This window comes from Anser cygnoides, chromosome 9, assembly GCF_040182565.1.
Source record: "Anser cygnoides isolate HZ-2024a breed goose chromosome 9, Taihu_goose_T2T_genome, whole genome shotgun sequence".
Classification (NCBI taxonomy): Eukaryota; Metazoa; Chordata; class Aves; order Anseriformes; family Anatidae; genus Anser; species Anser cygnoides.
In genome coordinates this window covers 8,980,058-9,004,066 of record NC_089881.1, presented here as the reverse complement: position 1 = coordinate 9,004,066, position 24,009 = coordinate 8,980,058, and the positions used below count along the sequence as shown (strand labels likewise).

Genomic DNA, 24,009 nt, shown 5'->3' with positions numbered 1-24,009 from the left:
CTAATCTCATACTGGAAACAAAATATGAAGATATGCAAAATCATGACATTCAATTCCATCTACTGCTGCATGATAAAGTAACATTCTACATAGCAATAGTGATTTCACAGTGATTTCAGTCTCCTTATTTCCTCCCAGGCAATCTTTGTGCCTTGTTAGAGTATGACAATTTTCATTCCAGTTATGCAGTGTCATTTCTGTACTTTACCTTACCTGTTCCCACTTGTAAAATATGCAACTTAGCTTTGATGTTATTTCAGCTTTGCAATAAAGTTGCAAAAGCTACCTTAAATTGCAGGATGCAACTGTTAGGTAATACCTTTAACACTATGTAGCCTTTTTGGTTATCCCCTTTATTCTTCAAAAACTCTTATTTCCCTAGTAGCCACAATGTCTTGTGTCAGCCTTAGAAGCCTTATACCTTATCACAATGCCAAATAAGATACTAGCGCTAAGGACTCAGCATCACTGCCTTATAGGAGCTCCCAAAAGCTATTTTCTGATTCAAGCTTCATGCATGAGGTTTTTTTTTTTTTTTTCCAGCTCATCACTGACTGTAGATTCAATCTGCTCGAGGGAATCATTTATCACCATACTTGATTCCCAGGTGCATAAGACATGCTAGTAATTCTCCATCTTGGCCATTTACTTCATTGCAATGAGACCAAAATTTTTATTTGTGGTGAATTCTGGTATGTAAAAGATCATTTTACACAGAAATGCTCAAGCTGCTAGCTGTATATCTCTACCCTTCACTTTAGCTTTTTTCTTTAGCCAATTCATCTGACTTAAGTAGCAGCACATGTATGCTGGTGCCACCTCATTAACTCACTAGTAGTAGACCAATTTAACCCCACCGAAGATTTGGCACACTAACTTCTATATTGCATCAACATGCATTTTCTCAGGCTGTAATGAATATATTGTGATTCACACAAACACAAGGAAAAAGCCAAGACAAATTTAGCCTGATCCTCACAAACAACACTAAGCTGTATTCAGGACAAAGCTACAAATATGGGTTGAAAACTGTCAGTTGCTTCCAGTGAAAACAGCTGGTAACAATCCTCCAGCATCTCTGAAAGTAGTAAAACCTAGAGCATCATCACAGCCAGCTGTTCACCATCTGGGATTTCTCTCACATTGGAAGAAACCTTTGGCTCTATCTGAGGTAGCTTTGCAGCTCCTTCAAGCAGATGTGCACAATCTAAAGCAAAACTAAGTTGCAGAACTCAAAGCAGATTTGTTTTTGTTTTCGGTCCACAGCTTAGCTTGCCCAGGTCTGTATAAGTAGCTCAGTGACAGGTCTAGTGTGCTGGGTCTGGCGGGGATGGAGTTAACTTTCCCTGCAGCTTCCCATGCAGTGCTGAGCTCCGCACTCGTAGCTAGAACAGCAGTGGTATCACACCAGTGTCGTGTCTATTGCTGCACAATACTGGCACTGCATCAGGACCCCTCCAACCCCCCAAGAGCCAGCAGGCTGGGGGTGGGCAGGGGGTGGGGAGGGGACATCACCAGGGCGGCTGCCCTAAATCCACCAAAGGGATATTCCATACCGTATGGTGTCACACTCAGCAATAAAACGTGGGAAAGGGGAAGGAGGGGGGGACTCTCGTTGTGGAAGCGTCTGTCCTCCCAAACAACCGCTATGCGTACTGAGGCCCTGCTTCCCAGGTCGTGGCCGAACATCGCTACTTGATGGGAAGTAGAGAGTAACTGCTTTTCTCTCTCTGTGCTCCCGCGTGGCCTTTTTTTTTTTTTTTTCCCTTTTCCCTTTAATTAAATCATCCTTATCTCGACCCTTGAGCTCTTTGTGTCGTATTTTCTTCCCCTTCCTCTTTGAGGAGGGGGAGTGAGAGTGGCCGTGGTGGAACTCGGCTGCCCACCCGAGTAAAACCACCACATCTAGACTCTGCTCCACTAGCTCTTTCTATCTGCTCACCTTTTATCCTGTCACCTGCATCCCTCCCCTCCTCTGCACTACTCTACATGACCAGAACAGTAAGGTTGTCAAGTTTAGCCTCACGGAATCTTTCTCAAGCAGACAGTCAGATATGAAAAACCGAGTGCTGTTACATTTTAGCCAAACCCTATCTTCCGTTGCTCACAAGAGAAGTATCAGCAGTAATAACCAATTATCAGCATCAAGAATAATAAGTACACTACTGATGTGCATATACATACATATCTTCCTACTGTGTATAAATTTCCTGCACAATACATTAATTTCAGTTTTCCTATGCTTTACTGTTTGTTTTTAACAGTTGCAGAGAAGTGGATAAAATACCAGTGTTGAGTATTTGCCTGATAACTTATTTAATTTCAGTGGTTAAGGAGAATAGTGCATGGCTTCCTAGACAATACTTCCATCAAATTGCTTCTGAATCAGTCTGATGTCACCCTGAGTTAACGTGTTCATAATGAATAATGCACTAGGAAAGGTTGATTTTCCAGATACAACAAGGATACAATTTTAACTTGGTATCAGCACTGTTTTACTTTTCAGTATCTTCACACAGTTATTTCTGCTGCTGCAGCATCACTAAGCCAAAAGAAAAATATTTGTCGCAAGACAATATATTCAGCTGAATTACATCATCGCCTTTGAAAGTTTGCGGCTTGAAAACTAGATACACAAGGCCATGTGAGCTAAGAATTGACTGGAGATGCTTCTAGTCATGGACTTTATGCATGGAAGCCTGTACCACCAGACCACCTAATGCAAATCACACCTGTTCCTCCACACTGCTGCAAACCCAAAACACAACTTGGCCTGTTTACAGTTTCCCTATTCATCAGTTAAGTCTGACCTGAAACTAACACATTGCAGGCTAATCATCTTCAAAGGTGCTCCTCAGAACCCAACATTTCATTCATCAGTGCCTGGAATTAAGCACTTTTTATTCAGACTGGCTTTGTATCAGTGCAATGCGTTACAACAAGGGGCAGTAGCTAATGCTTTAAGCACTAGCTTGAATAAAGGTAGGTGTTTTTTCTATCACAAGTTCTAAGCAGTTAGGAAAATTTAACAGCAAATTCCACTACAACCTAAACCGAAGTGGAGCTTCCATGATCTGATAGCTTTGGGGTCAAAATTCTTGATGCGTGTGCACTAGGAGTAGACTGGAATAAATTCATATCCTACTTCATTATCTATTCATATCTTACTGAACAAATTTCTAACAAGTATCTTCTAACAAAGATAATTGTAAAACCCAGACATCTGCTATTTGCCTATGGAAGTACATTGGTTTTGGAAAGAACAGCAGCATGACAGAATTGTCTTTACTATGGAAATTGTTTAGCACACAACTCAAGCAGCAAATTTCCAAACAGTGTTCCGAGATTAGGAAGAGCTTGTCAAGAAAGCACTTCAGTCCGCCTTTGAACCAAGCTATTTCTGGCTAAAAATACTATTTATGAAAAAGCATAAAAAACCAGCATCACTAATAAGGTACCATAGAAAGCAAGTTGAGACCATGTGTGTCTTGAAGTTTTATTAACAGCAGTCACGGCTGTCTTAAGAAAATGTTGTAATTGTCGTTGATGGCTAGCTCTTAGTACCTCAGCTTTAGGGAATAGGTAGGTGGTAAAAAGACTGCATGAGTGCCTGAGCATCCAGGATACGTGATTCTAGCTAAATACTACTTGGTAAGGATGTGGGAGGAACGACAGTCCCAAACACAAGCCTTGTAATCAAGCGGACAGGAAAGCATTCCTGTGGTGCAATAGCCCAGCCCCAAGTTTCCAGTAATTGATAAATCCTTCACTTCCCTCAAAGTAAGAGTCTTCCTGCTGCCCTCCATTTCCTCTGCAACTCTAGAGGAGATTCAGCTTCTTGCCATTCGTTAGCATGCTGAGCTTCTCAACTCAAATGAGAAGTTAACTGACAGAAGGAATCGTGTTAAGCCATTCTAGGCAAGGTTTTCATTACAAAACCCAAACTGCCCCACAGAAGTTAAATCCTTCCCCAAAACAATTCCTCTGTGCCTCAGAAAGGCGCAAATCAGTATATGGACTTCATAACTTGGTACAGACTGTCTACAGGTACACTCCTTATCACTCAGTTTTGAGTCTGGTCTTTTAGCAACTTACTCTGATATATTAAAAAGAGACTTGCTCCAGAAAGAAGCGAAAGCATTAATTTCACATATATCTGGCTGCCATAAATAACTGAATAAACGAGATTTTAGAGGACACTACCCTAACCAAGTACTGCACACCCCAAAATAAACTTGTATACTTTCTGCATTTCAATGAAGAATGGAATTATTTACAGCCATGCAGCAGCAGGAAGTCTAACGGGGCTGTGATCCCACATTTATGATGCAGGCTTTCAAATGGTTATTTCCCTTTGAAACAAAGACCATTCACGGAGGCCCAAACAACAATACAGTTCTATTCTATACTCCACTATGATTTTTACTTAAACCTTTTACCTTAGACATCTCCAATCTGTTTTTCACAAAGGGGGAAGCATCTATAGCTTTTATTCTGACCCAAGGCCAATCAGGGCCTCGTTAATTCTCTGAATACTCAGAAACGCTATTTATCAGGTGTAGTGTACCTCCTAGAATACTAGCTACATAACACAAGGCAGAAGACAAATCTAGTATTTCCATAATAAAGCAATCAAGCCATTTAAGCAAATGGAAATAGCTGCAGAAGAACTGTGTAGCATAGGCTACAGCATCAAGCAGAATACAGAAGAAACCCTAATTTATATGCTAATTAACCCATGTGCAAGAATTACAGGGTTAATTAAGCATCTCATCCCTCCCACAAATTTATCTGCAGCAGACAGGTAAGACAAGAAAGAAATCTTACTATTTGATTAAATTATCCATAAGCCATAGTCATTCTGGGGCCTCTTCTCTAAACAAACCCAAGTTAACAGTATTTACTTCAAAACATCAGGATATACCAAGTTCTGGTAAAGATTTTGGAAAACATTTAATCTCAGATTGAAAACAGGATGGATTCTGCATTTAGATTACATCCATTTTTAGTACCAAACATGAAATATCATTTGATAAAGAAAAGTCACTTCAATAGTCACACAGTAAATACTTCTCTCACAAACACAAACTCCTAATCAATTTAGAAATAACTAGCATGCAAGAAACCCATTAAGTTTAAATTAAATTCTTATTTTCAAGCACAGTGTGACCATGTCTCAGCACAGAGGCTTTTTACCTCATAATTCTTTTTAGCTCTATTGTTAATTATCCTGTGCATTGTCTGTGACACCACCCCACCTACTTCAAAAGCAATATTCTCTACTTAGAGTCAAGCAACTACATTGCAAATGTTAAGAGGAACCCATATGTAGATGAGATTCTTGGCTATCCCAATTTTTTTCTTTGAAAACTGGAAAAAATCCTTACAGTTAAATTTACTATTGTCTTTATACAAGTATTGACTTGAAGAAACATCAACAGCTGCTTTAACCTTAAGACGTAAAGACTACAGAATGGCTTCTTAGGGAAGCACACAGAAGCCTTTGTGTTGGGAGCAGCTCTCAGGCACACCTCTAGCTGGCAGGGCCAGTGAGTAGCTCAAAGCCTCCAGTATAAAGGCTATCTTGGCAAGTTGGCCAAGGCCCTGGCTTTAAAAAGCTAGAGACAAAAGTTAGTTTTCCAAAGACTGTCCTGCAGAAGAAGAGAAAGTGGTGCTGGTCTTTCATGGATTCCAAATCCACACATTCAGGAGGATATTTTTGACCTTGCTAGAATCCTGCACCAGAGCAGGAGGAGAAAACTGATTTTTTCTGCTGAGATGAAACAGGCTATCACTTTAGAGACTGCAAGAAATCACATTTCGGTATTTCCTTCAGATGTAGAAATGACTCTTCCATGCTAATTGGGATTAAATATTTCAACTTTCATCTTTAAGAGAATCATGCTGAGAACACACACACACATAAAAAAAAAAGATCAGTTTTAAAAGGCATAACAGTTCATCAGACATCTTTCCAATGATTTAGTAAACTCTGAATGTAGCTTCCAGCATCAAATACATATTGGAAATGCAGGAGCATCTAACACAGAAAGACAACACAACAGAATCTTCCATAACTGCTTGTGCAGAACAGTCCTGGCACAGGTTATTTCCCTATTGTTACAGGCAGTAATAAAATATATTTGAACTGTTCTTATAAACCTGTCCTCACAAGTAGGATGTAGAAAAATACACAAAGCATGCATGAAATAAGTTGTATTTTAACAATAAACAGTGATTTGTTCAGAGCTAACATACAAAATATTGCATGGCAGTTAGAAGTTACTATTTCATAATATATTGTATTAAGTTGCATGAGTTTTAAGATGCTCAATACATCAATATAGTTGGTCAGCACTGTCACCTATGACATCAAATAGAGATGCATAGTAGAATGTTCTATTAAAAGCTTGAGAAATTAAGGGCTTCATTGGGATCTGGTGATACTGAAGTAAGGAAGTTTTTTGTTACCTTTTCTGCCATTATCTAGTCCCAGTGGCTACATTATGTATTGATTCTCATTTTTGAATGTTTGCTTTGTTAACTGTCAGTTTTGTAGAGTCCAGCTGAGATATCTCCTCGTTTGCTATCTGAAATAATCACTATCTTTAAGCTATGTTAAATGATTTTTCAAATTAGGCTTTGTAAATCCTTACTTACTATCAGTCCATGTTTCTGAGCCAAGTGTAACACTAGCTGTTCTTGTATACTCTGTCACAGGCACATACTAAAGGATTCATCTTGGCACAGACTAGGTCGTATGCTTCTATGAAGCCAGTTTGCTACTTTTACATGGTTCTCTTCATATTGGGGGCTGGCAACCCACTTTCTTCAGACTTAGAATCAGTCTATTGAAAGAGCAAGAGACAGAACCATCCGACTGGAACACCTGTGTGATTTAACCTCAACATAATGAGGTCAGCAATAGTTGCTCAGCAAGCTCAAGATTCCTTTCTGCATTCTGTCATCCATTTAATTTTCCAAATGTGCTATGTATTTCCCTACGCTGCGTCCTCACCAGCTACTCATCACAGTTGATTTAATCCAAAAGGTGTTATGACGTTAGAAATCCTTGTTAGGTTTCTTGTATTTTCTCTAAGAATTATGCTCTGTAGTAAGGAATCAAATATTTTCCACTGCTGCCCAGTGGAACAGTTCCTTAAATAATTTGCCCTGAGCTTTAATCCTCAATCAATGCTGTCTCCAGAGAACAGCCTTATTTGAGAGAGTTCACCCTGCAGCTACTGGCTCCCAAAGTGACTCAGAGATCAGTATCCTCAGAATCTAACACTCAAACTATACCATGAACTGTGACACCTGACAAACTCACTGCCTCCAAAAGAGTTAATGACAGAAAAATACTGAATTGAAAATCCCTATCCTTTGGACTAAGCCTGATGGAGAGATAAGACTTATTTTAGGAGCAAAAGAGTCAAGACACAGCAGGCTAAACCTCTCATAGTATTTTTCTGTCAGCACTTCAGAATTCGCTAACATTTATCTACCCATTTTATAGGGCTCAGCCACTTCTCAGAGCTCCCCCATAAGCCAGCCACTTTAATGTTAACCAAATATTGAACTTCCTGCAAGTCAGTAAAAACATTTATTGACTAAGTTTCAGTCTATAAACACATACAATTAGAGGACTTCTGTTATAAATGAGTGACAAAGTAGAAAGAAATACAGTAGTTAAGTGATTTGTTTGGCAGTTAACTTAAAAATCATAAATAATCCTCTAGCATTACTGTTGCATGCACACTTCCTAGCAAGGAGACCCAGGAACATTAAGTAGCACATATGCCCACTGAAATAAATTTTATATGGTATTAAAATACAGAAAAATGCATTTACAAGGCCACACCAAGTTCTACTCTGCAAACTTTAGCAAGTACTCTTACATTCTTACTAGCATACTCACTAGTAAGCATACTTACTAGCCCACCTAAGCCTTTATCATTTATATTACATGAACAGATTTCTCAGATTAGAACTCCACTAGTCTATACCAGCAGCAAGATTCTCCATCTCTTGATGTTCAACCTCAATGTGAAATTTGAGAAATCCGTGAAGGGTCCTACCTCAGTTTAACAGGTAAGAAACAGATGTGGAAAACCACATAATCTAAGGTCATAGAAGGCACATCTAACAGAACCACTACCATATCTGTTATGTTTAGGCAAGGGTTAACATGGCTTCCTTCCCCACCATGAAACCCCAGATATCACATTCCCAACTGATCCTCTCTATCAGTATTTGTTAAAGCAAGTTTTTCTCTACAGCTGAAAGCATCTCTACAAATATAAACCAAAGCCCTCTATTAAAAATGAAAAATGAAGTTATCTTCTGTTGAAGCGGATTTTGTGCTGTGAAATCAATCAGGAGTGAAGTTGCATTTGATCAATTCAAGAAGATACAGCATGCTTGTAAAACCATAGGGAAGCATTGCTCCTTAAAGCATGAGCACACGTATCTACGCTCAGATATTTTTAATGACTAGAAAACCATCTCTAATAATTTTAGATTTCTTCCCCTCTGAAGCCACAGGTATCCTCATGGCCCTACTCCAGACCTGCTCTAACAGGTCCATGTCTGTCTTAAGCAGGGAGCCCCAGAGCTGAACGCAGCACTCCACGTAAAACCAAACAACACAAACTGCTATATATCCCAGTTTTTAAAGCTTCATATTAGACTTAACATTTCAAATTAAGATTCTGAGAAGCAACCCGTACTGTGAAAGTCTACTAGAACAAATGAGTTCTCGCTACAGACTCAGGAGTTTAGATTGTTCTATAATGCATCTGTTTCAGCTTGGCTGTAAAGGTAAAAGAAAGTACATTCCCTCCCGTTGCCACTTAGTTATATCATCGCTCAACCACTACCCCCAGCCAGCTGAAACTAAGCTTGGCTTACACAACATTTCATTAAACTCTTCTGCAGTTACTTATTATGTTTAGCTACAGTCTTTGAGAAGCATTATGCTAGCATGATGCTGCTGAACTACACCAGAAACCTCACTTGTCAGAATAAAGGTACAAAATTGTATCTGACCTACAACAAGGGTCAGACTTCGGAGGGGCCAATCTACAACCAGTTACTGCCTCCTCATTGTGAGCTTCACAGCATTTGCGTGCATGAAGGTGAACTATAAACTGAAATATTTTTAGGGCATACAGCCAGAAAGTACTTCTTTGGGTAAGGAAGCATTACACTGAACTTCTGGAGCAGTACAGTAGAGAAATCAGAATGGGATCAGTACATTCTTAAGGCTGTAAAGCATAGGATTTTATTTCTTGAAAAACAAACTGGTTTCTTCTACTGATAAGCATGTGTTACCTGCCTTTCCTTATGGAATTGATGAAGTTTAATGTCAAAAGAATGATTACATATAACAACTACAGGAAAACTATAGTTCTATATTCCTGATGATTATAAGGTTCATAATGCATCTTGATGATTAATTTTTAAATTGTATACATGATTAAAATAGCTCTAGCTTTAAAATCCCGATGAAATAATTGAAGTAATTAAAAATTACACCTACTTGAAGACTCAGTCAGTAAAAGCATCTTTAATCATAATCAAAACATTTTCTTCCCTGAAGAAATAGTCTGTTCTCCATTTTACAGCGTTCTTTGGTAGCCTCCCATTCATTTTCTTCAGACAAAGATTTAGAATAAACCTTGTCAGTGGCTGGATAGAACACATTAAGAATGATTTTACATAGTTAATAAAAAGCAGTATCCCATTCCTGGTATTCAGAACTCTTTTCAGTTGACCTTATTCCTTAAGCCTGCTTTTTTCCTTGTTTCTTAAAAGGCCTTCTTCTAAAAATAACTGTATCAAGACACTTGTACGCTTAGAAAAAAGGCACAAATTTCATCATACAGTGTACTACAAGCCAGTCTATCAGAATGTTTGCTCTGGAACTGTCAAAGACTGATTAACAGTGTTGAAAATCAAGATCTTGAACACCTTCTCAAGCATAATCTCCTTCTGACAAAGACACAAATGGAATAATATCATTTAAGACAAACACAAAATTCTGGCCTTTGGTAATTGTTAGAAAAACTTCAGAAAGATTACCACAATCAAGACAGATGGCATGAAAAAGCAGACCAGAGAAATGTAGTTTTCATACGGAAGACCAATATTTCGTGTTACACTTTGAAGTTCAAAAGCTTCCATACCTCCATTTTTCAATTTCATCCTTCCTAAAGATGTCAGCTTCTTGCAGGTTTTCTAAATTGTACTAGAATATAAGGGTGCTGGCCAAATCACCATGTATTTATACTGGATGCAAATGTCCTATCCCAATGTTTAATCAAAAATTGCAACAAGACAATATACGAAGTGTTTTAATGTATTCAACTTCAGAGCACTCAGTCTAGCTCTCCTACGCTCAAATTTAGAATTATCTCTGGAAGACTTAAGTTGGCCAACATTTCTGAATAAAACCCAAACCACAAAAAAAAAGTGGCACCCTCACACAAAGTCACTTCTGCGTCAGGTTGCATTTTTCATGCCTCAGGTATACCATTCAACTCCAAAGCTATCGTGATTTTTCTAGAAGTCCGAGTAACCATCTCTTGAATACTGATAAATGCCAACTGCAGGCATTTCCATTGGTCCTTAAAGCAAGTTTTCCCAGATTTTAATGCTGTACCTAAATCCCCTCCCACAAATCCCTTATGGAAAGTCATCATTAAGCTACACCAGAGTCATGCTGCCCCATCCTCTCAGACTGGCATTTCTCCTGTTAATATGTAGAAAGTCTTCAGTAACAGGCTTCAAGAACTGGGAAAGTCTCTGAAACCAAATATACAGGCTGTAATGCAATCAATCACTTGCTTTTCATAAAACTTACAAGGCTGTCAGAAAAGCAGCTTTAGTTCTCAGGCAAGAATATTTGCTATATGATCTTGCTGGAAAAACTGTTTATAAACACAGAAGCCTTAAGTCCTTCACATTTCAAGTTCAGTTCTTACATTACATGTGTTCTGGCTCAAACTTCCCAATTCCTGAAATACATGATCATCCATTGGTACCCTCTCTTCAGGGGCCTTAACAAGCATCAAGAGAAGAACTTAACCCAGCAATAACTCATGGTACTGTTAACACTAAACCACTTTTATAGTTGGAGATACAGAACGGAGTAGTACATGTTACTCACTCATATGAGACTGAAATCACATTGGAGGACCTGGATATCTGGTAGTTCTCCAAAAGAATAAGTTAAAAGTAGAAACATATATCATTAATAACATCAAATGCCTAAGGCCCCACTCAGGGCCTGTGAGAATTTCAAAGTATTTTTCTTCAGACTTGCACACGAGGTTAAACAATGCCCTAGGCACTTCCTTTTCAAGGATATGATATCCTTACTATGAAAAGTTAACTCCCATGAATGTCGTTACTATTACTTAGAACTAAATCAGAGAAGCTGAAATCCTCACTTACGTTATACACCAGTAGATTTGTGGTCTGAAGACAAGGGATTCAGAACCTCCAATCCCATCAGGGATAAGCAGTTATGCACTTATACCCAATAGTTTCAAGCTGAGTTTAAGCTATCATAGCATACATTAGAATAAGACGACACATTCTTTAATTGAGGCAACTGTTTTAAGACAGATTAAACGCAGCTAAATAAAGATTCACCAAACCCAACTTTAGCTTTTTTTTTTTTTTTTAGACATGCTAGACAGCCCTTTCTAAGGAATACCTTTACAAACCAAGACACCCCCCTAGAATAGGTCATGCCAAAAACACTCAAGTTGCATTTACATTAATGTTTCAATAGCAATGATTTTTCAGGCTGGATCTACAATTTATGGTTTTTTTTTTTTTTTTTTTCTTTTTTCCCAGGCTTGTGAATGAAGTCATTCACCAGACCTGTGTGGAGATTTCAACAGTTTTGAGGAAACATTACGGATGATGCGTAAGCCTGTTTAGTTTTTCTCATTGGATCCCTTTCCTCCCCACCATAGTGACATTTAGAGAAGCAAAAGAAAAATACGCTTACTATTTTGTGCACAACACATTAGTTTTTGCTCCCTGGAGTCTAATGCTTTTGTCCCTCATTGACAGGTTTTTCATTCAATTCTTTTAGGTGCAAATGAGGCACGGCAGTCTGCCAATAGATACAGAAGTGCTATCAAATTATGCAATCCTATATCACTTAAGACAAACAAAATCGCTGCGAGATTTCAGTTGTGTCATGCAAGTTATAGTAGTAGGGGCCTAACTAGTCTCTAATTGCAAAAGCTCTTGATTATTTCCTCAACTGTGCCATGGCTGGATGCTGAGTTTGATTACAAGAGGGTAAGTGAGAAGGAAATTAATTTACACAGAAGTAACTATTATACCAAATAGAAGCATTTATTGAACAGATACTGAAGGAGGGATCTTCAGCTCATGCTTAACAATGCTAAATTGTCACTGAGAAGTAACAATTTAGTGTACAAGTTTAGCAAGATGAGATTCTTCTGTATTTCCTTTTGAAGGAATGGGAAAAGGAAAAGCTTTTCATAGAAGGTTTGGTCTGAACCTTTCCCTGCTCCCCACTCTTTTCTTCCAGGCAGGATGCTGCACAGGGCAGATGCATGTTCTAACAGCTAGAAAACACCAGAGATGAGCTCCACAAACCATGCAAGTTTTGAAGTCGGACAGTAGCCCCCAGCCATGCAGTGATGTACTGCTTGCTGCATAAGTAAGTTGCTGTCAGTAAGAAGTCTCCAGACAATCCTTCCAATTTCCCACTTAAGGAAGACTTAAATATTAGGATAGGTTTTTAGATGCAAGTCATGGTTAAGAGGGGTCAGTTATTCCTTATGACATTAGTTTGCTATAAGTAGTATTGAATTACAAGTAGAGAAGCACTGTGTGAGGCAGATCTGAGTAAGAAACTTGACCTTAACCAAACAGAATGGATGTAGATGGATGTAGATTCTGTAGAATCATCCACATACTGTTTTCCCTTGCTTATTTCTGACTCTAAAGAGCTGCTGTTCTTCACTCAAAAATATAAATAATTAAGCAGATCTAAAACATACAGAACAAGCAAAGTAGGTAAGTTGATATTGCCAGAGCAACTTTAACTTCTGAGCTGCAGGGAATACCAGTACCTGACCTTATCGTCTGACTTCATATTGAATAACTACTAACAAAACCACAATTTTAAACAAGTACATAATTTGATAGTTAAGCTATAACCAGCAATATAACAGCAAAAATATACAATAACAGTTCATTTAATTTAGAAGCCTAGCTATTTTTTGTAAGATTTTCATATGATTATATTAAAATATATATATATACAAACAGTTATTTAACAATAAACCTTAATCTGTCCTGATTTTTATTTATTCCAATGTTGCAGACAGCGAGAAGAAGCTCGTTTACCTTTACTGAGAGCTGGTATTACTTTTGAGAAACCTCTCTAATAGCTCTAGCTTCCCTAATGAGGAGAAACAACTCAGTAACTTCTGCTAAGAACTTTTAATTACCTTTTAAGAGTATTTCTCAATATTTTAACATAGCTGTAGAATAAGAATGAAGAAACCGCGTAGGAGCTTGTATTATCTTTGAGAAACCTCTCGGACGTGGTTGCAGCTTGCCGAGGCCTGGCTCGGAGCTCCCCCCAGCCCAGGCCCGAGCCCAGGCCCAGCGCCTCACGCGCCACCGTGTGCTCTGCAGGCCGGGCGCGGTGCTCGCTGCCCGGGTGCTGTTGCCTCGTGAGGAGGTCGGTGGTGTCTCCTGCTGGCTGTCACTGTTTCTAACCGTGGGTGTTGGGGGGCTCTGCTGCTGCTGAGGTAAGCTGTATCAGGGTTGGGGTGTTGCAGAAGGCTGCTCTGTCTGGGCCTTCGTCATGGTCGCCCCAGCGGCAGCCTCCTGTTACCCTGAGGGAGCTGCGTGCTGTGGTCACAGTTCTGTGTGGGGGTCTTGTGCTTTTATTAACTGTGGTTATCAAGGAGAGGGTTCAGATTTACAGTTCTAGAGGGGTTATAGCTGGGGAGGAGGTGGTAATAGAGGAGATAGCACTATAAACCAGTATTTAATTTAAGGTACTTTGTGAGCTACCCCTGAGAGCTGCACGGCCAAGATGCAGAGCAGTCACTTTCTGTGGTCACATGTGGCTTTTTCCGAGGTAGGTGGGGGGTTTTCTCTGCTGCTGAGGTAAGTTCCAATGTTCTTTGTTTTGGATGATGGAATGGGGTTTAATTAGTGTTATTTACTTTACCTTGAGCTGCTATATTGCGGGCAACGTAACAAGGAGCAGTGGCTGAAACACTATAATGTGAGGGCATTTTAGTTAGTATTTTCTGCCTCTTACCTTTTCCTGTTACAGTATTTGATGCTTTTTCAATTTTAGTGGGTAGCATAGTAGGGTAATTCTTTACACCTAGCTTTGTAAAATGTTGTCATAATGTAGAAGTAACTATTTCTTTTCCCCATACAGAAAGTTACAGTGATTAAGAGCTTCTGTTTCTTTAATATTTTTTTTTTCAGGTTTAGGCCGTTAGGTTGTACTTGGATCAGAATTTCCAAGCTTCTCTTGGGTTATGAAGAGCTGCAGGTGACAATGCTGCAGTTATCTGGCTAAAAGAGTATGGAACTTGCAGTGTATTTTAGCTAACCTCTTCTGTGAAAGGAGGTGGGCCAAAGGGAAGAAATAAAACATTAAAATAATAATAATTTAAATCAAACTAGTAACAGGAATGTTTTTCCTTAGCACTATACTTAGCTTCTTTGTGTGGATTAGATGGTCTTCTGAGGTGCCTTTATTAAATGTAGGTTGACTAACCGCAGTTGCTGCCACATGATTTGAATACATTTCAGCGTGTCACTCAAATTAGAGCACTCATAATTTTCCACTTACTGTTGTGTAACTTTTCTGCTTTTCTTCTATCCAGTTACACAGTATAAAGCATATCTATAATTCTCTATTGTACTGACTAGTTAGATGGTCTACACATCTAATTCTTGGTCTTACAAACTACTGAGCATGCCAGATTTAATAAACCATGCGTTTTGTATTACTTGTTTACCCACTATAGTTACATATGCATATGAATAATCTGCTAAACTGAAATCACATTACTAGGTAATCCGTGTGTAAACACCTTTTCAAAAAGCAGTAGATGTTGTTTGCTACTATTAATTTGTGGACGAGTTACTGAACACTTTTGATTAGATCAGCTAAGTAATTTTAATATCTTTGTTAATACCAAATGATGTAGTTTTGCTATGGTAAGCAATATGTTTTAAATGAATGTTTGGGAGATCTTTACTCCCTCTGCACTAAAACATACAGCAATCATATCCAAACTTATGCATCTTTTTATCTTCTAGTTCATGGGTGTTCTGCTTGTAAAATTGATAGTGGTTTCCGCAGTGCAGCTGCATGTTTCTGGCAAGTTATAATTTCTGCACTGACAAAACTTGAAAACAACGATGTGTGCTCAGTAATGTTAGCCACATAAGTATTCAAAATACACAAATGATCTAAAACATAATAGAAATGGGGTGAAGGGGGTTGGAGGGAAAAGTCTGCTCTTTTTCTGTGTATTACATTTTCAAATGTCTGTAATAAGGAGGGCAAAAACCAAGTCTGCATCAGATGAGTTATCTTAAATGAAATTGTAAATGATACTCTTTTTTGAATTAGCGAATGACTATAGAATGTGTACATGACTGCCAGGTGTCTGAAATGCTTGTTTAGTACCTAGCAAAGATGATTTTCTACCTTATTATAATACATTTGTGTAACTTCAGGAACTCAATCTTTTTCATAAATATCAGTAATATCAGTTAATATCTTAAAATACTTTAAGCGGTGGTTGGGTTACCTCCCTTTGAAAAATGTAGTTGTGTTGATTTTGAAGTCCTAGGCATCTAGAGAGTCCTAATGCTGCAGAAGCTATGAAAACTATTTGATTCTATTGGATGGAGCAGAATTGTCTCAAGTTTTGACCTATTCTGTTGTTAAGCTTGTGAGCAGTGTCTGTTATATGATGTACCAGTAATAGTGTGAAAATTGCATTTTAAAGCTTCATACAAACAGATGAAACTTTAAAAAAAAGGGGGGGTGTAGTCTTAATGTCACTCTTTTCCAGATTATAACAAATATTCATTCAGTTTAACTTTTAAAGGGAAAAATGAATTGAAAAAATGTTTAACAGACATTTGTTGCATACCTATGGTATGAGTGAAGGAATTCAGCCAAATATGAGGGAATTTCCTTTTATAATGTCATGTTAGTAGTTAATTCACTCAAATGTGAGAATTAATGGCAACTCAGCTGCAGTCGTAATGGCCTAATCATTAATTTATATGGGAGTTACTCTAATAATAATTAGAGAACTCATTTGTTGTTAATGGAGGGGGGGGGGGAGCAGTGAGCATGTTTTCAAAATAATAATCCAATTAATATGCATTAAGTAGAAATTTCAGGGTTTTGCCTGGCAGTAGTGGCTGCTGCTGTCATTTGGAAACAGTATTTCATTGCTTCAGGTGGCAGATACCTAGTAGCTACTGCCTAGTTAGCCTGGGCTCTGTCAGGACTACTTGTGAAGTTGTCAGTGTAATTTGAGGCTGGGCATACCTTCTGTGGAGATGCTGCTCTTTGTAACCCTGTGATTCAGCATAAACAAGTGCTTTGCAAGTTTGCCTTGGTTTACTTAGGCATCCGTATTGATGGATCTCTGTAACCTGTTCCCGTTTTTAGGGAAAGCTCTTCTTCGATTGAAAAGAGAAATTAAATGAATGTTTTTCTAAAATTGCCTTGTGAACAAGTTACAGTTGCAAGAGCTGCTGCAGTGAGTGCAGCAAGAGCTAACCTGTTTTATGTTTAGTTGCTGATTTCACATGGCTCCTCAAGGAGGGGGGAGGTATGGTGTACATTGTGTTTTATAATAGGTAAGTAACCAACTGTGGAGTTCTCATGTAGCCCATACCTTAGTAGGAAATGATCTTTTTTTCAGATCTGGACATATCTTAGAAGATAGTTTTTTGCAGCAGTCACTCTGCCGTGAGCAGGAGGTGTTCACTGAATCCCTCTATCTTCACTTAGGATGCCTTTAGTCAAGAAGTCACAGCTTTGTTCTACCAGTGGACACGTGGCAGTTGTGAGGAGAAAGGTAGCTTAAAGTCATTTAAATTTTCTACTAGGACTACTATACTTCCGGAGAAACGTACTTGAGAGAAGAGGCTCATCTGCACCAATGCCACGTGTGCTTTATTAGGCTGAGCAGAGATGTAAGATCCTGCTTAGCTAGAAAAGGTAAGAACAGTATTTTTCTTGTTATTTGGTACTTTAAGAGTCTTTGAGGACTTGACACAACTTCTGGAAAATGAGTTTATTTTCTCCATTGTCTACATGCTGACTCTTTGGAGAGGAAAAAACAAACAACTGTTTCCTTCCTTTAGCAGAAATATGCCTCTTTCAAAGCTGGTTTAGTGAAGATATCAAATTTAATGCAGAATTAATATACAAGGCTTCATGGAGTATGTTATGCCAGCATTCAGAATAGGTGGTGGGTACTATGGCTGTTACCCTTCTTTGGTTTGTATCTGGTCAAAGTCTGTACAAAAGCAGCCAGACCTCAACTCATCAACTCGTATAGAAAGAAGGATTTCTTGTGTGTTTTACAAGTATTGATACTGACAGATGTTTATCTGCAGAACAATTAACAAAACCTCTTTCTGCAGGAAAAATACTTGCTTACATGCGAAACCAGCATTTTCATTTGCCCTTGGAGGCAAATAAGGAACCAACCTCTTAGACACAGAGCTATTTTTGTCTTCCTTTGAGCAGTGCTTATCACGCGTTATGCATGTTTTTTAAAAAACGCTGTCAGCAGACACAGCCAGCCATTAACCTTAAGTACTTCCTATTTAAAGATTGCACCTGTAGTCAGCTCATTCAGTTGTGAGGGACAGAGGCCTTAAGTCACTTGTTGATGGCCTGCTCTTGAAATGGCCTGTCAGTGTTTTATATCCTGCTCTATTTGGAACAGTATGGCTGCATACATCTGGAATCTGTTTTGGTCAGGGCCTTCCTGTTCATGGTGCTGCAGTGAGTTTTTGCAGTTCAATCATTTCCAAAAATGAGGATAGGAAAAGAGGACTTGTGTGTGAAGGACTAGATTGAGCCATAGGAGGTAGGAATAGACTTGCAGGTCTCAAGCCAAGTGCCCTTTGCAGAGAGAGGATGGTGCTCCTAATTGATGTGGTATGTTTGCCACTGCTACCCCAGGATGATGGAAATACCTTCGTAGCATAACTGTCTCTTCCAACAACAAGATCTGTGTTGTGGCTTTCTGGCCTGCTATGTAAAGCTAGTAGACTAATGGAGCTGGATTCCTACTGATTATAGCCTCTGTCAGGTGAGAAAGGCAACTGCTAGCGCAGTACTGGTTGAATATTTGTAAAGTGGTCAAGTTGAGTTCATAATTATTTAGAAAGATGTGTCTAGAGGTGGATAGCCACATCACAGCTCAGTATCAGTCAGCAGGAGAAGTCAGTGGCACAGATGAAAGGGTGAGCAGTTACAATTCTATCTACGTAAGCCTTTGCCTAATATTTGAAAATGCTGTTAGGTTCAATTACAGTGGTCTATTCAATTGTTTCCCAGCATTGTTTTACCTTGTGCTAACTACATTCACAGTCTAGACAGACAAGATGTTTAGCAGTCCTGGCAGAATGTGAACATTTCTTGCCAGCAGATGTTGAATACCTTCAAGTCAATCCATGCTGGTCTTTTTTGTCTGGTCCAGCACCAGAGCTGGTGTCTACTAGCAGGAAGGAACAGCTAATCATTTTGTGGGAACTGTTATTTACTGCTTCCCTTCTACTTTATTTAAAGTGTGCCCTTGTAAATTTTAGGGGGAGGGAACTCCTTTAATGATTTAGAGGTGTTTGGTGTATTTTTGGTATTACACATTTTGTTTGGTGCAGTTTTTGGCATATGAGTGGTGTATGTAGCCAATTTGTTTGGTGGCACACTAAATTTTGCATCTACTGGGAACATCTACTCAATGATTAACAGACATCTGTTTGTACAGAAATGTCTTTCTCTAAACTACTCGTATAAAAAATTCAAAAAGGGATGAAATGGTTTTGTCCTTGCAGATACTGTACCTATGCTTGTAAAATATGAACAATATGAACTTTAATCTGGTTGAGAATAGGCATTTCATTAAATTCATTGCACTAGATTTTCAGCCAGTATAACATGAAAGTCCTACCAACTTGGATCAGGTTTCCTCATCCTTGCTTAATCTACTTAAAGCTGTCTAGATTTCATTTTAAGGAGAAGCTCCTTCTGAAGTGGACCACTTCAGAGGTACTGATAACTTATTTCCAAGGTAATATGCTTTGAGTCTTTGCTTCGTGAAGTGGATGTTACTTTATTTCCATTCGCCAGCTGCCTTGACTTCTAGGATTACTTTGAAGTCAATGCATGTATGTTGTGGGGTGTCAAACTTAGGGCATCCAGAGTGAAGAAACAGCTGGTAGTCTTGTGGTCCTCTGCCTTGTCTGTGTAGGAATTTCTTACTTCTTCCTGAGGTCCTTTCAGATAGACGGGATGCAGCCATGCTATGCTCTGACAAAAGATTAGCAGGGTGAATGTCATCTCGAATTGTGTCAAAAATATCTTGTCTGTTGTTTATTACATTGCTGTTGTTAAGTGAGTGAACACATGCTGGAAATTGGGTCTTTTGTTGCTATTTAGCATCTCCTACATGTTTAAAAAAAACAACTGGCAGAATGCGGTAGTATCTGCTTATGACTTGTCAACAATTGGATATTTCTTTGGGGAACTGTATTCCAAATGTTAATGCTCTGGTTTGTGTTTTGCCTTTGTCATTGGAAGATTTTTTTTTTTTTCCTGGCCAGCCTGCTATAAGGAACCTGCTTTGGCAGGGGGGTTGGATCCAATGGTCTTTCGAGGTCCCTTCCTACCCCTACAATTCTGTGATTTTTGTAGACCTATTTGGCTACGCCATCCCTAATTTATCTTGTGATTTGTAGAAACATGGTACTCAAACATGCATACGTGAATTCATCCTAGCTGAATTAAATAAGCATTTTCGCTGTTGCTGGAAAGCGGTGGTAACTATTCTCAGGACAGGAAAAGTTTTTTGTCTTGTGGTACCGGTTTTGCTGAACTGGCTGCAACCCTGCTGGTCACAGGTAATACAGCCTTTGCCTGGTGGGAACCTTTTGCTTGGCTAAGGATTCTCTGTGGTGCCTAAACTATTTAACGAGGGGTACAGGTTGATTTTGGTTCTTTATAGATATTTATACATGACATGAATGCTGTGTGTGCTTATTGATTGTTCCAATATTGCACCTTTCCCTGAAGCTGAGAATTTCACGTTTGGAATTCTTGTTGGTGAATGACTTAGAACTTCCCTAACTCTTTAGCACAGCAGTTGGAGTACCTGTCTCATATATTCCCTTCTTCCCCAGTAAAAGTGCATACAATTTATATCAATTGTTCTTAAATAGTGTGAAGCTGACAAACTTGCTGAATGATACAAATGTAAGCTGACAAGAGCCAATTAAAACAATTGCATGATTAGAAATGCATCTGTTATTGTCACCAGTAATTGTGTCCCTGACACTGCTTGTATAACTAGGTTTGATTGCATGTATTGAAATAAAAAGGCTGACTATTGCTTATTTTGTGGTACAACTTTATTGCATTTTCAAAGCTTCAACATCCATGTTCCAAAAAATTAAAAGGGATATTGGTAAGAGTTCACCTGATGACTTGCAGTTTTTTATTGTTGTCATCCATTGTGTAAAGGCAGAAGAGTAAATGCAGTCTCTCTAGGTCTTTGGAGGAATTTAAAATGTGCATTTGAATGTGCACAGGAATGAAAAGATGCAACCGAGAAAGACACCTTTGCATGTCAGGCACTCATTTGGAGTTCATGGTACTGGTTTTGAATGGATATGTACTTTCTCCTATGCACAAATGATTTAAACTTTGCTGTAAGTACATGGGTCCAGTTCTCTTTTCCTTAGCTGTAGCGTGATAGGAGCTGGAAACAGCTGTGACTAACATGCTGCTCAGTCTTAGACTGGAGAATGATCAGGGCAGATGGTAACTTGAGCACTTGGAGCTGCCAGATTCTAACCTGTTGGTTCAGAGCATGGGCAAACTGCAACTTTATAGAGGCTTAACACTGTCAAACTTGAAAGATTTTTATAGGGCTGAAAAACAAACATACATGACAGCTTGATAATTTCCAGTCTCCACTAAAAAGCAGATTGGTATAAAAGCTTTTTGACTGAACAATTGTTTAAAATTTTGACAAATCAGTATTTTTTCCATTGAGCAAATAAGCTTTCTGCATGGCTTGAAGAAAAGCGCAAAGTCTAATGCAGTCTTGCGGGAAGTGTCACCCAAAAGGACATTGGAAAGGGACAAGTGGTTGAGTAAATAGGATCTTAAACATGGAAAATGTTGAATAGCTTTGCCTATTAGCACTGACAGTTTTGGCACGATAGTCAGTCTAGCATAGGGAACCTTATGTGGCAAGACTTGGATGCCCATCTCTTGCTGTCAGATGTGATTTGTAAGTCAGCTTGCTTTGCATATGACTTGGATACTGCGGACACCTGCCTTGGCAAGATTCCTCAGTGTATGTATTGCATCTGCTGTGTCCAAAGGGAGTTTCTTAAAGACTAAGCAACAAGTGAGACTTACACAAAGAGGACGATGACATGTAAGATTCCTGCAACAGCAGAGGTTCACGTAGATGAGATCACTAAACATCTGTAGCTGAGCTCTGAAAAAGCACAAATTGTACAGCTGTACACATAACATGCTGATGGCAGAAATACAGCAGAGAGACCCAGCTCTGGTTCAGACACTGCCTATGAGGCTAGAAGAAAGTTAAGGGTTAATTTGGAGCTGCCTGCAGAGCGGGAGCTTGGGGATTCATGGGAATTGTTTTGGAAGTGGACTTCAAAGAATGCATGAGAGAAATGGTGGCTGTTGAAATGGGGCTGGTGGTGGGGACCTAGCACTAAGTGTAACATAGCAGAGGGACACTGAGACTGGAGTTGAAGCTTGTTTGTTCTTGGTGATATTTCTTACTTGCTTTTTCTGTAGGATTAGAAGGGGTGCAGCTAATTATAAGATTAGTGCAGGTATGAGGGTTTAGTTGGAAGATGTGAGTTTGAGCCTTGTCTGAGTTTGAACCTCTGCAGTTTCAAATCCTGGTGCTCTTTGTGAGGCATGGTCCCCGGTGTATTCCATAGTGACTTTGATATGGAAAGTTCTGGCCTGGGGCATGCCTTCTGATGTTTTAGTATCAGGTCAATTTACACAGGAAAACCAAAGATAAGCTACAGGGTGAAATAGTTTCTAGCTATTAAATCATGCATTACTGCATTTTATTTCTGATGCTGTATTTTTATTTATCTTTAATTTGCAGTTTATTCTGTGGGTATGTTTATACATTGTCATAAAAGTCATTGTGCTTAAAGATCTATGTGCAAAGCAGAATGTAAATGGTTTGCTTACTAACATCAAAGTCCAAAGAAAAATTCAGGTTATTAGATTTCTTGGTATAGAGTTCTGTCTGCATATTCTTACATGCTTATCCTTCTATTGCTAAAGGCACAGACCAGAAAGTATTCCACCTAAAAGCCTTTTTAGCATTAAATAGGGTAAACTTTTGTAAGACAGTAACATTCAGGAGACTTTTCTAATGTTTTAAATTGTTGTCGGCAAGTTTCAGTCCTTTCTGTAGCTCACTTGTTGACTGCTTTGTCCCTGGAATTTTGAAAGTTTATAGTGGAAATGTGGCAAACAGTATTTTGCAGGCTTCAAGGATTCAAGGAAATCTATCTAGTCTATGTAGTCATGAAAAACCATGAGTATTGTGTAGTGCTTTACACATCTGAAGTTCTCTTGCAGTTGCTTGATACACAGCTTTGTGTGCATCTCACTACCAAGCAGCTGCCAGGATCCAGCTCTTGGCTACTGAGTTGTCAGAGCATTTGTGAAGTCTTGGGCTGAGCTTATCTATTGGTGAACTGCAGCAACCGGGAAGAAACGGAACCCTCACATGAGAGAGAGTGGAAAGTTAACCTAAGACTTACCTGTCCCCGAGCTGGCTAGCCAGTGGTGCCTCCCCCCCCACCCCACTCCTTGCTGCCACAGTGGAATGAGGTGTTTGGTGAGTCGCATGCTAGGTCTGAGGGGGAAAAGTGGAAGAAAAACCGTTGGAGAGCTCTGTTGTTAAATTGGCTGCAGAGGAGGCTCCAGAAGGGACGGGTTGTCTTGGCTCGCTGATGTGTTTCATATGACTTCACACAAGTCACCGGGTTTCTGTCTCATGTCTTCCATCTTACAAGGTTTCCAGGGCAGTAATCAATGCTTAGCAGTGGGACTGATCTGCTGTGGGCTTCTACAGTGCAGTGGATCCTGGAGAAGCTACTGTTACAGCTTGTGTTTTTGGGAAGAAATTGTGTGCATTGCATCCCCTTCATTTCTTTTTGTCACTGCGCATTGTGTACAATGGCTTAAGCAATACTTTGATGCAGCAGCAGTGTTGTGAGATGACTAGTTGATGTTACAGCACGGTTTAATTTCATATTGTGTTGTGTAGCTTGTACTGTTAACATTCTAGGATTGCTTGGAATGGCACCTCAGCATTTGGGTTTGTATACTGTTCAGTGGTGTGTAGAGTTCAAGATCCAAAGAATCTAGGGATCAAATTGGTTCAGACTTGCTTAGTGGGGACTTGTGATACTGGCAGACTTATTATCAAGAAGTTCTATTGTCAGAGAACATACCTTTGCATAGTTCCTGTTTCTAATCACAGCACATGCACTGTTTCCTCAGAGCAAATGAAGGTAACTCTGTTGGAGAGTGCAGGGAGTATATTCTTTGTAGCTTCTCTGAAGTCTTTGGCAGCATCCTTCTAGTGCAGGTGGGAAGCTTTAGCAGAGACAGTTCAATAGCTTAAAATACTAAGAGCTAAC

The 24,009-nt window shown here is 39.2% G+C and overlaps 1 long non-coding RNA gene across 1 annotated transcript in view; it reads right to left on the bottom strand.

The window, feature by feature from the left end:
* The window catches only part of LOC106040276 (uncharacterized), a 36,072-nt gene extending 22,428 nt beyond the window's left edge, over positions 1-13,644 (bottom strand). The window contains exons 1-2 of the long non-coding RNA XR_007163092.2: positions 13,506-13,644; positions 12,023-12,130 (exon numbers count right to left, since the gene is read on the bottom strand). This is a non-coding gene — a long non-coding RNA (uncharacterized lncRNA). The remainder of the gene's footprint in view (positions 1-12,022; positions 12,131-13,505) is intronic.
* Positions 13,645-24,009: the final 10,365 nt, after the last annotated feature.